The sequence below is a fragment of the Saimiri boliviensis genome, chromosome 13 (genome assembly GCF_048565385.1).
Source record: "Saimiri boliviensis isolate mSaiBol1 chromosome 13, mSaiBol1.pri, whole genome shotgun sequence".
NCBI lineage: Eukaryota > Metazoa > Chordata > Mammalia > Primates > Cebidae > Saimiri > Saimiri boliviensis.
This window is the reverse complement of record NC_133461.1, coordinates 69,644,379-69,663,210: the sequence shown is the minus strand read 5'-3', so window position 1 is coordinate 69,663,210 and position 18,832 is coordinate 69,644,379.

Below are 18,832 nucleotides of genomic sequence, written 5' to 3'. Positions count from 1 at the left end.
AGAGATGAGGTTTTACCATCTTGGCCAGGCTGGTCTCAAACTCCTGACCTCAAGTGATCTGCCTGTCTTGGCATCCCAAAATGCTGGGATTACAGGCATGAGCCACTGCACCCAGACACAAACATAAAATTTAAAAAGCAGACAATAAACCTAAAAAATGTTTAAACCATGATGATAGATAATGGGCTAATTTGAAACTCTCTTATAAATCAATGAGAAAATGTGGACCATACTGGTAGAAAATAAGCAAATGTTGCCAGGCACAGTGGCTCATGCCTGTAATCCCTGTGCTTTGAGAGGTGGATCACGGGGTCAGAAGTTCGAGACCAGCCTGGCCAACATGGTGAAACCCTGTCTCTACTAAAAATACAAAAAATTAGCTGGGCGTGATGGCAGGTGTCTATAATCCCAGCTACTCAGGAGGCTGAGGCAGAAGAATCACTTGAACCCAGGGGGTGGAGGTTGCGGTGAGCCAAGACCACACCACTGCACTCCAGTCTGGGCAACAGAGCACAACTCTGCCTCAAAAGAAAATAAAAGAAAAGAGAAAAGAAAAGAAGTAAATGTCATAAACTCAAAACACACATAGAAAGATATGCACCCACCAACTTTGAGGAAAAGTGCAATCTATGAAATGCAAATTAACAATGAAGTACTTGTTTTCAACCTAACACTTTAGCACAGACAAGAAAGTAAAAATAATTGTGTAACCAGGAGCAGTAGCTCACTCCTGTAATCCCAGCACTCTGGGAGACCCAGGATCCCCCCAGCCCAGGAGTTTGAGACAAGCTTGGGCAACATGGCTAAATCCTGCCTCTACCAAAAATACAAAAATTAGCTGGGCGTGGCATGTGCCTGGAATCCCAGCAACTCAGGAGACTGAGGTAGGAGGATCAATTGAGCCTGAGAAGTCAAGGCTGCAGTGAGCTGTGATTGTGCCACTGCACTCTAGCCAAGGCAACAGGGAGACTCTGTCTCAAACAAAAAAAAGAGAAGAAAGAAAAAGGAATTACAATATTTAGAGGATAGGTGGAAATAGGGGTTGCCATATTGCCATATGCTGCTTGTCCAAATATGAATTGGTCAAACTGAAGGCAATGAGCAATACACATCAGAACATCCACTCAATCCAGTAGTTCCTCTTCTTGGAATTCATCTCCAGAAAAAAAATCATGGATGCACTCAGAAATTTAGTTACAAGAATGTTTATAACGCGAAATATTGGAAAGGATGGGGGAATTGTTAAATAAAATGTGTTGTATTTAATTCATAAAACAGAATATGTTGCCGTCATTACAAACTATTAGATATTTAATGGCATCTCAGGAAAATTTTAGCTATTCTAAAGCCGTAACTCTCCGATAATAACTGACTTAAGTACTGAAAAGAATGAGGCTGGGCCACAGTGGTCATTGAAAGAGGCCACCTCTCTCTTGTGTTTCTGGGGTCACAGAGTCTTCAGTTTCTACTTCCTCTCCATCTGTCCTCTTCTCTCTCCAGACCAGATTCCTCCACGATGCTCTACATTCTGCTTATACATGGTGCTTACCGACTGGTCACAGAGCCTCTGGATCTCATAACTCAAGGGTCTTATAGCATATGGCTGACCAGATCTCTGGTTGCTAAATTCAATTTCTTGATAACGAACATCTGGCTGGCTTAGCTGAGCTTGTTGATTGGTTCTTCCTGGGTAAAGGTGTCAGTCCTGGCCTTGTCGGCTGTAGCCTGGGATGAGACCAACTCACTGGGCTCCAGTAACACAGGCTTTCTGCTGCTGCTGTCCTGGCGGCCTCAACATCCCTGCCCACGGCTCTGGAAATAGTACCTGCACTTCAAAATCGTAGCCACTCGCTGGGCATAGTGGCTTACACCTGTAATCCCAGCAATTTGTGAGGCTGAGCCAGGCAGATCACTTGAGATCAGGAGTTCAAGACCAGCCTGGTGAACATGGTAAACTGCCATCTGTACAAAACATACAAAAATTAGCCAGGTGTGGTGGCAGGCACCTGTAATCCCAGTTACTTGGGAGCCTGAGGCAGGAAAATCACTTGAACCCGGGAGATGGAGGTTGCAGTGAGCCGAGATTGCTCTACTGCATTCCAGCCTGGGTGACAGAGTGAGACTCTAAAAAAAAAAACTCCCAGCCATGAGTGCCTTCTGTTTTATGTCTGATAGAGACGTGAACAGAATGATTTCTGGAAGTAGATTAGCTAAAAACAAACTGGTACTCTTCATCCTTAAAATACCAGAGTAACTTCTAAGCCCTTATATTCTCTCTCTTTTTTTGAGACAGAGTTTCACTCTTGTTACCCAGGCTGGAGTGCAATGGTGCGATCTCGGCTCACCGCAACCTCCGCCTCCTGGGTTCAGGCAATTCTCCTGCCTCAGCCTCCTGAGTAGCTGGGATTACAGGCACTCACCACCATGCCCAGCTAATTATTTTGTATTTTTTTTTTTAGTAGAGACGGGGTTTCACCATGTTGACCAGGATGGTCTCGATCTCTCGACCTCGTGATCCACCCGCCTCGGCCTCCCAAAGTGCTGGGATTACAGGCTTGAGCCACCGCACCCGGCCAGCCCTTATATTCTCTTATCCCCACACGGTACTGGAATATGACGTAAATAAGAGTGTTAACAGCTAAGGTCTTTGTTGGCCACTAAATTCCTGTGTCCAATTCTCTCCTTTGATGAAGCAATGAATTCTTAAAATAACAGAACTATAAGGGATCTTCAAGGTCTTCTATTACACAAAATGCCATTTTATATCCAAAACATGTTGGAAGATAGGACTATAAATATAAAGGTATTAGATATCTTTTTAAAACATCTTTCTGAGGATGGGAAATATGCATTCCTATAAAATACCAACATTCTTGATTCTTCTGTATTTTTCAGTAACACCTTACCTTTTATATGTTTGCATGTGGCAAACATACGAAAACCATGACTTCATGACTCTTCCCAGACCCACTGTAGATGACACTGGTGTCATGAGATCAGGTGCCATCATTTGAAATGAATTAACTTCTTAAAGTTTTAGTTTAAGGGCCGGGTGCGGTGGCTCAAGCCTGTAATCCCAGCACTTTGGGAGGCCGAGGCGGGTGGATCACGAGGTCAGGAGATCGAGACCATCCTGGTCAACATGATGAAACCCCGTCTCTGCTAAAAATACAAAAAATTAGCTGGGCATGTTGGCGTGTGTCTGTAATCCCAGCTACTCAGGAGGCTGAGGCAGGAGAATTGCCTGAACCCAGGAGGCGGAGGTTGCGGTGAGCCGAGATCGGGCCATTGCACTCCAGCCTGGGTAATAAGAGCGAAACTCCATCTCAAAATAAATAAATAAATAAATAAAATAAAAAAGTTTTAGTTAAAATTTCAAATCTCAAATAAATCAAATCTTGATTAGAAAAATATAACTTATTATTTGAAATTAATATTAATGAAAAATGGTGTTCCTGGGGGCGATAAGGAGTCTTTGTGAATGCAGCACAGCTCTGGCAGTCCTCCTGGCGTGGGCCACTGACATCAGGGCAGCATTTAACGGGGGAATTAAGCGGCTCAGCAGTGCGGGAATTACTTCTGTGACATCATCTATGTTATGCTGCCAGTAAATGTTCTGAAAAGCTCTGCTCCAGAAAAGCTATGTTTGAATGAGAGAGATCAGTTTTCCAAACGAATTCTCACCAACTCCTGCCCTCAAAAAACTTAGCCATGTAAAGCAGAGAGTAACATGTAAGTAGTCTGCAAGAGGGTGTCACTGAGAATTCAGGTTGAAAGCACTGTTTGTCCTGTCCTTTAAAAACACACATAAAATCGATATGGTTAACTAGATGGTCCATAATTATGAATCCAGAAATTTCCATTTTCTTTCCCTCCTTCCCTCCTTCCCTTCTTCCCTCCTTCCTTCCTTCCTTCTTCGTTCCTTGCTTCCTCATTTTATTCCTTCCTTCCTCCTTTCCTTCTCTTCTTTCTTCCTTGGAAAAACATTAGAAAGGTAAAAATGTTTTCATTTGAAAGCTGATGCTAGAGTCTAAAAACCCAGGATGGGTAAAGACTTAAAATTTGAGCAAGTTTAAAAATCCATGTAACAAGCCGGGTATGGTGGCTCATGCTTGTAATCCTAGCACTTTGGGAGGCTGAGGTGGTTGGATCACCTGAAGTCAGGGGTTCAAGACCAGCCTGGCCATCATGGTGAAACCCCATCCTTAAAAAAAAAAAAAAAAAATCCATGTAACAAAGAAACAATCACTGTTCACTCTCATGGAAAATTTATTTCCAGCTTATAAAAGATTTTAAAAATTGTTTTATTTTTGTTTGTTTTTGAGACAGAGTCTTGCTCTGTCACCCAGGCTGGAGTGCAGTGGCACGGTCTCAGCTCACTGCAAACTCCAGGTCCTAATTCTTTTGTCTTAGCCTCCCGAGTAGCTGGGACTACAGGTGCCCGCCACTATGCCCGGCTAATATTTGTATTTTTAGTACAGATGAGGTTTCACCATATTGGTTGGGCTGGTCTCCAACTCATGACCTCAGGTAATCTTCCCTCCTCAGTCTCCCAAAGTGGTGGAATTACAGGCGTGAACCACTGTGCCGCACTGAAAGATTAGTTTTAAACAATCTCAAGAGCCCCACAAACAGTCCCTTAAGTTACATATCTTTGTTAATTAAAGCATTACTTTTATTTTAAAAGATTCCCAAAATGTTGTAGGAAGCATCAGTACAGTATTTTCCACAATCCAGATTCTCAATTCTTTGTTTAAAAAAGTCATTACATATTTCCTGGAACTGTTATTTTAAAAAGTCAATCCTATCTATTTTGGCAAGCCCTGTAAAAACATTAGCCTTCCTTACAACAACATTTTAAAAGTTAGTCTCAGAGCTTAGCCAGAGAGAGTCAAGGATTCAAGAGCCTATGAAGCAAATGTATAGCTAAAAGAATATTACTAAAAAAAAAAAAAAAAAGCATTAAAACTCATTTTTAGTGGGTAAGAAGGATGTGCTCCCTGACTTCCCTTTCTTTATTCCACAAGCCATTACTGTACATTTTTGCTAACAGTCTGGCTAAACAGAGTGCTGGGGTACCCCTAGCTGTAAGGCACAAGGCTTCCCACATTTGCTCCCTATCCCCAACAGTGGTAATAAGAACAACCCCTCACTTGGGTGGATGTACTGAAAATATCACCATCTAGCAACGGATGCGGGTGGGACTCAGATCTCAGCTCTGCCTTTAGATGCAGGCACTGTGCCGCGGAAGCCTGCTTGGTGCCATCTTCCTAACATGTTGCAAGCCCTCACTGGGGCTGGCCGACTGGGTGGGCACCCCAGGGCCAGACCAGTTCTCTCAGGGGTCTCTGTACCAATTTCTCTCCATCAGAGCACTCTCTGACCCTCTACTTCCCACCCTGAGTTCAGATCCACAGCCCAAAGTGCTGGCCAGGGCTGGAGGGGTGGGAAAGGGTGGGGAAGACTCCCTATCCATGGACAGTTCCCAGAGAGCAGCCTCTTACTGGTACAGTGCCTTTCCCGAAGAATCTCAAGCCGCTGGCCCACCAGAGTGCCGCCAACACCCTGGTTTTGGTGACTCTTGATTGCCTCAGGTTCATGGTCTGCTTGGAGCACTGAGTAACTGACAAGCATGTGTGTGGACCAGTGTGGCCTATCTAGGTGCAATGCTACCCATGGGCCACAGCACCTGAGGGCAGTGGGGGTGGTGGCAGTGTCCTTTACACTATACTCCTGCCTCTGGCACCAAAGCAGTCACTTCAGCCCCTCTGCAGGCCACATGCTGTCCTCTGAGGGCTTATGTGACCTTTGCTATCCACTGCCAATGGGACCTGCATTTGTCCTCTCTTGCCTCCAGTCCATGTGACCATCTCTCACTTTACTTGGTCAGGCTCAAGTCCTTCTTCCTGGAAAGGTGTGGGCTCCTTGCTACCTGCCACCGCACTGGTTGCAGAGTGCGAACAGCAGAGTGGGATCAACCTCGTGAAAGATCACCTTGTAAGACTACAGTGATTATGCTAAAGAGTTCAAGAAAAGACATGGATGGAAGAGGTATCAGCCTTAGTACTTTTCTGCATCCTGCAGGTAGGACTGGCATTGGCTATCATCAAGGAAGCCCAGAAGCAGCTTCAAGAGCATCAGCAGAAGCCAGCATGCACGGCAGCAAGCAATGCCGCAGCCTCCCAAGAGGATGCCACCAGCTGGGTATAAACAGTCTCAGGCAGCTGCAGAGACAAGAAGGTCGACACTGCTTCAGCACAAACCGCTTCCTGAGAGCCACAGCATGGACAGTGCTGATAGCTTTGCTACCTCTTCCTCCTGGAGGTATGACCTTAGCCGGGACATGCACTTGACGATAAAGAGCAGGAGAGACGGTGCCTGGACGCTACAGAGAACCTTCATGTGCATTGGCTGGATGATTAAATACAGAAGTCCCTCTTCTCTATGTTATTCTAAATCCATCGTAATTTATCAATAGGTTGGGTGCGGGCGGCTCATGCCTGTAATCCCAGCACTGTGGGTGGATCACCTGAGGTAAGGAGTTGGAGACCAGCCTGACCAACATGGTGAAACCCCATTACTACTAAAAATACAAAATTAGCTGGGCATGGTGGCACATGCCTGTAATTCCAGCTACTTGGGAAGCTGAGGGAGAATTGCTTGAACCCAGGAGGTGGAGGTTGCAGTGAGTTGAGATAGTGCCATTGGACTCCAGCCTGGGCAACCAGAGTGAAACTCCATCTCAAAATAATAATAATAATAATAATAATAATAATAATAATTTATCAATAAATCTATATACATCATGTGGGCCTATGAATTTTGCAATACATTTTAAAAACCAGTTGTGTACATATTTGCACTAGAACAAGCTATATGCATTTGTCCAGGATGCTGCTCACCAGGGGCAGTCCTGGTATTCAAGGCCAATTTGTATTTCCAGGCTTGGTCACACAGAGCACACTGCCAATGGGAAGGGGATGAGTATGGTGTCTCTGTAAGGACACTTGATAACGGGTACCCAAATGCTCTTAATTGTACTGTTATTTACTTATTTTTGATGGCGGTTGTTTTGTCTTTTTTGAGACAGTCTTACTCTGTCACTTAGGCTGGAGTACAGTGGTGCAATCTCAGCTCACTGCAACCTCTGCCTCATGGGTTTAAGTGAGTCTCATGCCCCAACCTCCCCAGTTGCTGGGACTACAGATGTGTGCCACAATGCCCAGCTAATTTTTATATTTTTAGTAGAGACGGGGCTACTCCGTCTTAGCCAGGCTGGTCTCCAACTCCTGACCTCAAGTGATCTGTCCACCTCAGCCTCCCAAAGTGCTGAGATTACAGGTGTGAAACACTGTGCCCTACCACTTTTTAAACTTTGTGACTCTTGTAATAATAGTTTAAAACATAAACCCACCAGGCACAATGGCACATGCACTTGACGATAAAGAGCAGGAGAGACAGCGCCTGGACACTACAGAGAATCTTCATGTGCATTGGCTGGATGATTAAATACAGAAGTCCCTCTTCTCTATGTTATTCTAAATCCATCGTAATTTATCAATAGGTTGGGTGCGGGCAGCTCATGCCTGTAATCCCAGCACTGTGGGAGGCCAACCCACCTCCTGGGTTCAAGCAATCCTCCTTCTTCAGCTTCCCAAGTAGCTGGAATTACAGGCATGTGCCACCATGCCCAGCTAATTTTGTATTTTTAGTCGCGATGGGGGTTCACCACGTTGGTCAGGCTGGTCTCGAACTCCTTACCTCAGGTGATCCACCTGCCTTGGCCTCCATACAGAAGTCCCTCTTTGGAAGGCTGAAGCAGAAAGACTCCTTGAGCACAGGAATTTGGAACAGCCTGGGCAACATGGCGAGACCTCATCCCCACAAACATTTAAAAACTAGCTAGGTGAGGTGGTGTGCGCCTGTAGCCCCAGCTACTTTGGAGGCTGAGGTGGGAGAATGGCTTGAATCCAGGTAGTCAAGACTGCAGTGAACCTTGTTTGTGCTGTCACAGAGCAAACCCCAAAATTGGCGTTCAGCCTGGAAGGCCACAATGGATTCTTGGCTTCACACAAGAAGGAACTGAAAAATGAGCCAACAGAGTACAGTGAAAGCAGGTTTATTAAGAAAGTAAAGGAATGGGTGACTACTCCATAGGCAAAGCAGCCTGAGGGCTGCTGATCGGCTATTTCTATGGTTACTTCTTGACCATATTCTAAACAGGGAATGGATTATTCTTATTCACAAGTTTCCCTGGAAGAAGGTGGGCAATTCCTGGAACTGATGGTTCCTCCCCAGCCTCCCTCCCCTTTTTTTGAGACAGATTCTTTCTCTGTCGCCCAGGTTGGAGTGCAATGGTGTGATCTCGGCTTCCTGCAACCTCTGCCTCCCAGGGTTCAAGTGATTCTCCTGCCTCAGCCTCCCAAGTAGCTGGGATTACAGTTGCCTGCCACTACGCCTGGCTAATTTTGTGTTTTTAGTAGAAATAGGGTTTCTCCATGTTGGTCAGGCTGGTCTCAAGCTCCCGACCTCAGGTGATCCACCTGCCTCAGCCTCCCAACGTGCTGAGATTATAGGCTTGAGCCACTGCACCCAGCCTAATGTTAACTATTTTAAACTTTTAAAACTTTTTTGATAAAAACTAAGACACAAGCTGGACATGGTGGCATGCATCTGTAATCTGAGCTTCAGGATGGTGAGGAGGGAGGATTACTTGAGCCCAGGAGTTCGAGACCAGCCTGGGCAATGTTGTGAGACCTTGTCTTAAACAAAAAAAAAAAAAAAAAGGGAAAAAAAACCCGAACACACAAACACACACATTAGCCTGTGCCTACACAGGATCAAGATCATCAGCTACTGTCTTCCACCCCCACAACTTGTCCCACTAGAAGTATTCAGGGACAGAAACATCTGTCATCTCCTGGGATAACAATGTCGTCCTCTGGATACCTCCTGAAGGGCCTGCCTAAGGCCAATTTATAGCAGACTTTTAAAAATAAGTTGAAGGAGTGCACTCTAAAATAATGATTAAAAGTATAAAAGTAAAGACATAAACCAGGAACATAGTCATGTATTACCACTATCAAGTATTATGTACCTTACATATTGTATTTTTATTTTATTTTATTTAGACAGAATCTTGTTCTGTCACCCAGGCTGGAGTGCAGTGGTGCAATCTTGGCTCACTGCAACCTCCACCTTCTAGGCTTAAGCAATTCTTGTGCCTTAGACTCCCAGGTAACTGGGATTATAGGAATATTCCACCACACCCAGCTAATTTTTGTATATTTAGTAGAGATAGGGTTTCACCATGTTGGTCAGCCTGGTCTCAAGCTCCTGACCTCAAGATATCCGCCCACCTTGGCCTTCCAAAGTGCTGGGATTACAAGTGTGAGCCATCGCACCATACCTTACATAATTGCATGCTAGACTTTTATATGACCGACGGTACAGCAGGTGTATTTATACCAGCATCACTGCAAATACATGAACAATGAGCTGTGCTAAGATGCTACAGTGGCCTGAGAACGAGGGAAGGCAGTGGTGTAAATTCCAGTCCAAGGGTGAGAGGAGACCTGTGTCCCAGCTCAAACAGTGAGGCAGGACCAAAAAAAATGAGTGAGTCCCCACCCTCCCCCTGTGGTGATAGGAATTTTTCAGCTCCATTATAATCTTAGGGGACTATCATCATATGTGCAGTCTGTTGTTGAACAAAACCTTGTTATATGGCATATGATTGTAGATGTGCACAGACACACACACACACACACACACACACACACACACACACACATTATGAAGAACTGGCTTGCATGAGTATGAAGGTAAGAAGTGTCATGATCTGCCATCTGAAAGCTCAAGAACCAGGAAAACCGTGGCTGTAATTCCAGTCCAAGTCCAAAGGCCTGAGAACGAGGGAAGGCAGTGGTGTAAATTCCAGTCCAAGGGAAAGAGGAGACCTGTGCCCCAGCTCAGACAGCGAGGCAGGACCAAAACAATGGGTGAGTCCTCCACCCTCCCTCTGTGGTTTGACTCAGGCCCCTAATGGATTGAATGGAGAGCAATCAACTTTTCTGAGCCACCAATTCAAATGTCAGTCCCATCCTGAACACCCTCACAGACACATCAGAAATAATGTTTAATATGCACATCCCATGGTGCAGTCAGGTTGACACATAAAATTAACTATCGCCTCAAGCTTGTCAGGGTAAAGATGCATTGCTGCTTTCTGTGGCCAGAGTGTGGGCCACATAAAAGAGAGAGCTGGCTGGGGTGATCTCAGATCATGTCTGGAGGAGTAAGGAAGCTATAGCAGGAAAAAAAACAAAAAACAAAAAACATGACTGTGTACGGCCAGATGGCAATGGGCTGAGAAAGGAGTTATAGGGAGCCAGACAGAGAGCATGAACTGCAGCTAAGAAACCGCCAGCAGTGAGGCGGGGATGGGCACCAGGGTTTGGATTCGACGCAAAAGCCTGTCATGCTTTGGGCACCACTCAGAATTGGAAGTCATCTGATAAATGGGTTGAAGCAAAATTTCTAAGTGCAGCACATGACGCCTCCAAAATTCAAAGAGGACTTCCAAAGTCTCTGCCTCTTTATCATTGGTAGGGAGGGCAAGGTACAATGATATGTTCTTTACACTAGAATGTTTGTTTAATCATGCCTCTGATAATTTCATCTTTTAAAAACTCTAACATGTAGTGAATTCCCCTCCCTCCCCTCCACCCCCCCTTCCTTTTTTCAAGACATGGTCCTGCTCTGTCATCCAGGCTGGAGTTCAGTGGTAAAATCACAGCTCTCTGCAGCCTCCACCTCCTAGGCTGAAGGGATTCTCCTGCTTTAGCCTCCTGAGTAGCCAAGATTACAGATGCGTAATTACCCACCTAGATGGAGTTCTTAATATTTACAGTGTACTTCCTACACTCTAATACACACGTCTTGCCAAGGCAGCCAGAAGACTTGCAACTTCCCGCTTACCAGGTCCAGTTAACATGACATTCTCAAACAGTGGGCTGATGTGACATTCTGCAGATGCCAAGAAGACCAAGATCCTGGTGGGCTAGGTTGTGACAGAAAGTAAAAATTCTGGGGCAAGACAGCGCATGTGATGAAAGTTGTTCATTCCAAGTCAAAACTAACTATTTTGATCCTCTTTATTGGCAGATATTGAAAAGTATGATATTAACGGTTCAGTAGCCACATAACAAGCTTTGGAAACTATGTTGATTTTTCACACCACATACCCCATTGTTCAGTGCATACTACAGTCTATACCACCTATGATCGAAGCTCCATTTATTTATTTATTCGTTTATTTTTGAGACAAAGTTTCACTCTGCCCCCAGGCTAAAGTGTAGTGGAGCGATCTTGGCTCATTGCAACCTCGATTTCCTGGATTCAAGCAATTCTCCTGCCTCAGTCTTCTGAGTGGCTGGGACTACAGGCATGTGCTACCATGCCTGGCTAATTTTTGGATTTTTAGTAGAGACAGGGTTTCACCATGATGGCCAGGCTGGTCTCGAACTCCTAATCTCAGGCGATCCGCCTGCCTCGAACTCCCAAAAGTGCTGGGATTACAGGGGTGAGCCACTCCACCCAGCAGGGATCCATTTAGTTAGGTTTACAGTAGTCCACCCTTATCTGCCATGATCCATGTAATTTTTGTAAGGGCCACTTGGGTAAATTGAAGGGGACTGCTACCCTCCATCCTTGAAGTCACTTATGGTGGTGCTAATCTCTGCAATTCTTTCTAGCTTCTGATTTTTCAGGGGCTTCTCCCCTGTGTCTTATCCCCTATGTCTGCATGTCAAGAAATCATTGTAAGGTTTCTGCCAACTTCTAGGTATATATCTAACCTAATTATACATGCGGGAGCTGAGAAAATAACCAGAGGCCATGTTCCTGGACCCAGTAGACCCATTGCAGGGTATACTTGAGTCAGAACTCCATGTATCTATCATCTGCCCTTCAAAAGCCGAGTGGAATTGGAGGAACATAATGGGATTTCAGGTCCTGTGGTATCTGAAGTTTCCAGATTTTCTACTCATTTCCTTGGCACCACTGGGCTGCTAAATGGCTGTAGGTTCCATTGGTGAAGGACTGGGGTAATATTTATCATCTGTACTTTTAGTGATGTTGCTGAGTCTTTCATTACAGAGCTGGCAGGCTTCCCTTAAATCAATGTGCTTTAGATCTGTGAACTGACTTAGCTTTGGAAATTGAATGAAGGATTGTGATTTTCCATTGCAGTGGTAATTTCAAACTTCAGCTTTCCAGAACTTCTCTTTTTTTTTTTTTTTCCAAATTGTCCAAGTCAAGCCACATTCTAATTGTTGTTCACCCATCTCAGCTCCTAGAACAGAGCCCACAGATCCTAGCAGGTCACAGCAGCCTAACTACCATGCTGGCCTTGCTGCCCATGACAGTAACTTCATTCCCTCTCTGCTGCTGCCTCCCCTCTGCGATTTCAGAATCCCATGATGCCCATTGATACCTGGCATCCATTGGCAGCATCTCCCACTGGCCGGCTCTGGCTTGCAAAGGACAGTTCCTACAAGGCTTCTCAAAGATGGTCATGCCTCCCTCACCAGTGGATCTCTATGCTTTTTGAAGGGAATCTCTTCTGAGTTTTCTCAAAGAGCACAGCCAGGAAGTGAGTCTCTGATCCCACATACTAAGTCTATTCTAATGTCTGATTTCCCTGAGCTCTTCTAGTATTCTGCCAACAAAATTAAAGCATCCCTACTTAATTCATTGTAGGTCATCATCCTACCCAAGCTTCAGGAAATTATCCCAGCAGTGGATGAGAAGTGGACTCAGATGCCCTCACTAAGACTCCCAAACCAAGGGGTATATTCTTATATCAATAAATCCTCCTCTACTCATCCTTAGATTTGCCTCTTCCTTGGCTCAACATCTTAAGCTTTATAATTGCCCATTTTCTTCTCCTTCCTGTTGGTCCACATTAGCCAGCTCTTACAATTCTTTGGACGTATAAGCTTTCTGCCTGGAGTTTAGACTGTTTATCCCACCCAAGCTGTATTGGGATCAGACCCTGCTCAGTACATAGGTAACAGGTGGTGGCAGGGGTTGTTCTTGGGAAATACAGGATCATTTGAGACACCTTCTTATGTGAGGGCTTCTGTAAATCTAGTAAGAATTCGGGTGGGCATCTTCTGGCCTGGGGGAGCCAAAAAAAACCTGGGGTTGCAAGGTTCTCAGGCTTGTCAAAGTCCCCTCAGGTATTTCTCAAGTCAACGATCTGAGGACGAGACCGTTTATGGCTGTGCGTTCATGCTCTTTTTGCATCTCTGTTTTCCTGATAACACAGTGCTGTGCCTGATTTTCAACCACACACTCTATGAATAAGATGAGCATCTCCTTGAATATGGTTATGGAGCCCCTTTGCTTCCACAGCCTGCCTCAAATTGCCAGTTGCAGGTGGAAACCTGTTTTACCTTTTTTTTTTTTTTCAAGACTTCCAGAGCATTTAACAAAGACCAGGAACCTCCAAAATCATTATAGTTCCCCTCACTCCAATATCACTGAGGTGCCAGAGCTGCCACACAGCCCAGTGCTTTACCTTCCACCTACACCTGATCCTAAGCCACCACAGGTGAGATCTTTAGCGATCGTGATGTTACCAGATGCCACTCACTCCACCCTTGTGTTTCTTAGCTCTGTGTTACCCAGCTCCAAAATCCCATCCTGAGAGTCTTTCCTAGGCCTATGTCTGTGACTAATTGCCTTAGCCTGAGTTCCCTGAAAGCAGACTCTGAGACCATGGCTTGTGTGCAAGGACTTTATTTAGGAAAGTGCTTATAGAGAGCAGCAGTGCCGGCTACGGGGATGAACGAGTGAGGAGGAAAAGCATACAGAAGAAAGCCTTCTCACATCAATCACCAGGCACAAATGATGCTTGTCCACACTGGGACTTTCTGTTTATTTGTTTTTTTGTTTTTTGTTTGTTTGTTTGTTTGTTTGTTTGTTTTTTGAGACAGAGTCTCGCTCTGTCACTCAGGCTGGAGTGCAATGGTGCAATCTTGGCTCATTGCAACCTCTGCCTCACGGGTTCAAGTGATTCCCCTGCCTCAACCTCCCAAGTAGCTTGGATTACAGGTGCCTGCCACCATGCCCTGACTAATTTTTGTGTTTTTAGTAGAGACAGGGTTTCACCATGTTGGTCAGGCTGATCTCGAACTCCTGACTCAGGTGATCCGCCCACCTTGGCTTCCTAAAGTGCTAGGATTACAGCTATGAGTCGCCATGCCTGTCCCCACTGGGACTTTTCTTTTAATTGCATTTTAGGTTTTGGGGTACATGTGAAGAACATGCAAGGTTGTTGCATAGGTACACACATGGCAGTGTGATTCGCTGCCTTCCTCCCCATCACCAATATCTGGCATTTCTCCCCATGTTATCTCTGCCCAACTCCCCACCCACCACTGTCCCTCCCTCATTTCCCCCCAACTGACCCCAGTGTGTAGTGCTCCCCTCCCTGTGTCCATGTGTTCTCATTGTTCAACACCCGCCTATGAGTGAGAACATGCGGTGTTTGATTTTCTGCTCTTGTGTCAGTTTGCTGAGAATGATGGTTTCCAGGTTCATCCATGTCCTTACAAAGGACACGAACTCATCGTTTTTGAGGGCTGCATAATATTCCATGTGCCACATTTTCCCTGTCCAGTCTATCATCAATGGGCATTTGGGTTGGTTCCAGGTCTTTGCTATTGTAAACAGTGCTGCAATGAACATTCACGTGCATCTGTCCTTATACTAGGAGGATTTATAATCCTTTGAATATATACCCAGTAATGGGATTGCTGGGTCAAATGGGATTTCTATTTCTAGGTCCTTAAGGAATCACCACACTGTCTTCCACAATGGTTGAACTAATGTACACTCCCACCAACAGTGTAAAAGTGTTCCTATTTGTCCACATCCTCTCCAGCATCTGTTGTCTCTAGATTTTTTTAATGATTGCCATTCAAACTGGTGTGAGATGGTATCTCAATGTAGTTTTGATTTGCATTTCTCTAATGACCAGAGATGATGAGCATTTTTTCATATGTTTGTTGGCCTCATGTATGTCTTCATTTGTAAAGGGTCTGTTCACATCCTTCACCCACTTTTGAATGGATTTGTTTGTTTTTTTCTTGTAAATCTGTTTTAGTTCTTTGTAAATTCTGGATATCAGCCCTTTGTCAGATGGGTAGACTGTGAAAATTTTTTCCCATTCTGTTGGTTGCCGATTCACTCTAATGACTGTTTCTTTTGCCGTGCAGAAGCTCTGGAGTTTAATTAGGTCCCATTTGTCTATTTTGGCTTTTGTTGCCAATGCTTTTGGTGTTTTGGTCATGAAGTCCTTGCCTATGCCTATGTCCTGAATGGTTTTGCCTAGATTTTCTTCTAGGGTTTTTATGGTGTTAGGTCTTATGTTTAAGTCTTTAATCCATCTGGAGTTAATTTTAGTGTAAGATGTCAGGAAGGAATCCAGTTTCTGCTTTCTGCACATGGCTAGCCAGTTTCCCCAACACCATTTATTAAACAGGGAATCATTTCCCTGTTGCTTGTTTTTGTAAGGTTTGTCAAAGATCAGATGGTTGTAGATATGTTGTGCTGCCTCCGAGGCCTCTGTTCTGTTCCATTGGTCTATATTTCTGTTTTAGTACCAGTACCATGCTGTTCGATTACAGTAGTCTTGTAGTATAGTTTGAAGTCTGGTAGTGTGATGCCTCCCACTTTGTTATTTTTGCTTAGAATTGACTTGACTATGCGAGCTCTCTTTTGGTTCCATATGAAGTTTAAGGTGTTTTTTTCCAGTTCTGTGAAGAAGGTCATTGGTAGCTTGATGGGGATAGCCTTGAATCTGTAAATTACTTTAGGCAGTATGGCCATTTTCATGATATTGATTCTTCCTAACCATGAACATGGAATGTTTCTCCATCTGTTTGTGTCCTCTCTTATTTCGTTGAGCAGCGGCTTGTAGTTCTCCTTGAAGAGGTCCTTTATGTTCCTTGTCAGTTGTATTCCTAGGTATTTTATTCTCTTTGTAGCAATTGTGAATGGCAGTTCATTCTTGATTTGGCTCTCTTTAAGTCTGTTATTGGTATATAGGAATGCTTGTGATTTCTGCACATTGATTTTGTATCCTGATACTTTGCTGAAGTTGCTTACCAGTTTCAGGAGATTTTGGGCTGAGACAATGGGGTCTTCTAAATATACAATCATGTCATCTGCAAATAGAGACAATTTGACTTCCTCCTTTCCTATTTGAATACCCTTTATTTCTTTTTCTTGCCTGATTGCTCTGGCTAGAACTTCCAGTACTGTATTCAATAGGAGTGATGAGAGAGCGCATCCTTGTCTAGTGCCAGATTTCAAAGGGAATGCTTCCAGTTTTTTCCCATTCAGTATGATATTGGCTGTGGGTTTGTTGTAAATAGCTTTTATTATTTTGAGATACGTTTCATCAATACCTAGTTTATTGAGGGTTTTTAGCATAAAGGGTTGTTGAATTTTGTCAAAGGCCTTCTCTGCATCAATTGAGATAATCGTGGTTTTTGTCTTTGGTTCTGTTTATGTGGTGGATTACGTCTATGGACTTGCGTATGTTGAACCAGCCTTGCATCCCTGGGATGAATCCTACTTGATCATGGTGGATAAGCTTTTTGATGTGCTGTTGCAATCGGCTTGCCAGTATTTTATTGAAGATTTTTGCATCTATGTTCATCATGGATATTGGCCTGAAGTTTTCTTTGCTTGTTGAGTCTCTACCGGGTTTTGGTATCAGGATGATATTTGTTTCATAAAATGATTTGGGAAGGATTCTCTCTTTTTCATTATTTGGAATAGTTTCAGAAGAAATGGTACCAGCTCCTCTTTGTATGTCTGGTAGAATTTGGCTGTGAACCCATCTGGACCTGGGCTTTTTCTGGGTTGTGGACTCTTAATTGCTGCCTCAACTTCAGACCTTATTATTGTTCTATTCAGGGTTTTGACTTCTTCCTGGTTTAGGCTTGGGAGGATCCAAGTGTCCAGGAATTTATTCATTTCTTCCAGGTTTACTAGTTTATGTGCATAGAGTTGTTTGTAATAATCTCTGATGATGGCTTGAGTTTCTGTGGAATCTGTGGTGATATCCCCTTTATCGTTTTTTATTGCATCAATTTGGTTATTCTCTCTTTTCTTTTTTATTAATCTGGCTAATGGTCTGTGTATTTTGTTGATCTTTTCAAAAAACCAGCTCCTGGATTTATTGATTTTTTTTAAAGGTTTTTTGTGTCTCTATCTCCTTTGGTTCTGCTCTGATCTTAGTTATTTCTTGTCTTCTGCTAGGTTTTGAGTTTTTTTTGATCTTGCTCCTCTAGCTCTTTCAATTTTGATGCTAGGGTGTCAATTTTCAATCTCTCCTTGCTTCTCATGTGGGCACTTATTGGTATATATTTTCCTCTAGAGACTGCTTTAAATGTGTCCCCCCGCTAGGACTTTCTAAGGAGCCTTAAAAAATGCATCTGAGGCCAGGCGCGGTGGCTCATGCGTATAATCCCAGCACTTTGGGAGGCCGAGGTGGGCAGACCATGAGGTCAGGAGATTGACACCATCCTGGCCAACATGTTGAAACCCCGTCTTTCCTAAAACACAAAAAATTAGCTGGACGTGGTGGCAGGCACCTGTAGTCCCAGTTAGTTGGGAGGCTCAGACAGGGAAATCGCTTGAACCCAGGAGGTGGAGGTTGCAGTGAGCTCAGATTGCACCACTGCACTCCAGCCTGATGGCAAAGTTAAGATTTCATTTCAAAAAAAAAAAAAAAAAAAGGCACAAGATTTTGGCCGGGCGCAGTGGGTTACCTCTGTCATTCCAGCACTTTGGGAGGCTGAGGTGGGCAGATCAGCTGAGGTCAGGAGTTCAAGACCAGCCTGACCAACATGGAGAAACTCCGTCTCTACTAAAAATACAAAAATTAGCCAGTCATGGTGGTGCATGCCTGTAATCCTAGCTACTTGGGAGGGTGAGGCAGGAGAATCACTTGAACCCAGGAGGCAGAGGTTGTAGTGAGCCAAGATCGCAGCACTGCACTCCAACCGGGGCAACAAGAGCAAGACTCCATCTCAAGAAAGAAAGAAAGAGAGAGAAAGAAAGAAAAAGAAGAAAAAGAAGGAAAAAGAGAAAGAAAGAAAGAAAGAGAGAAAGAAAGAAAGAAAGAAAGAAAAAGGCATCTGAGAACTAGCCACCTGGAGGCTAGGTGCAATGGCTCCTGCCTGTAATCCCAGCACTTTGGGAGGTCAAGGCAGGTGGATTGCTTGAGTCCAGGAGTTCAAGAACAGCCTGGGATGCATGGTAAGACCCCCTCTCTACAAAAAATACAAAAATTAGCTGGGCATGGCGGCACATGCCTGTGGTTCCAGGTACTCAGGGGGCTGAGGTGGGAGGATAGCTTGAGCCAAGAGATAGAGGCTGCTATGACCTGAGATTATACCACTGCTCTCCAGCCTAGGTGACAGAGCAAGATCCTGTCTCAAAAAAAAAAAAAAAAAAAAAAAAAAAAAAAAAAAATAGCAGCAGGTTCTTTCAGTGCCTTTCCCACATAACTTCAGCATGTACTACTACATCCAGAGGCTATTTTCTGCCCTAGACTTTTTTTTTCTGGCTATGGAAAACAAGCTCAGCTTACCCACAGAGCAAAGTAGGAGTGCTAGGGAGCTAAGTAGATCTAGATACAGTCTTCAAACCACGACAGGTGGGGAGTTAGTGGCTAAGACCAAGCTTCCTTGCCCTTTGGTTTGGAAAATTCGACAATATGTTCTTTACTGCTCCTCAGAGTTTCCTA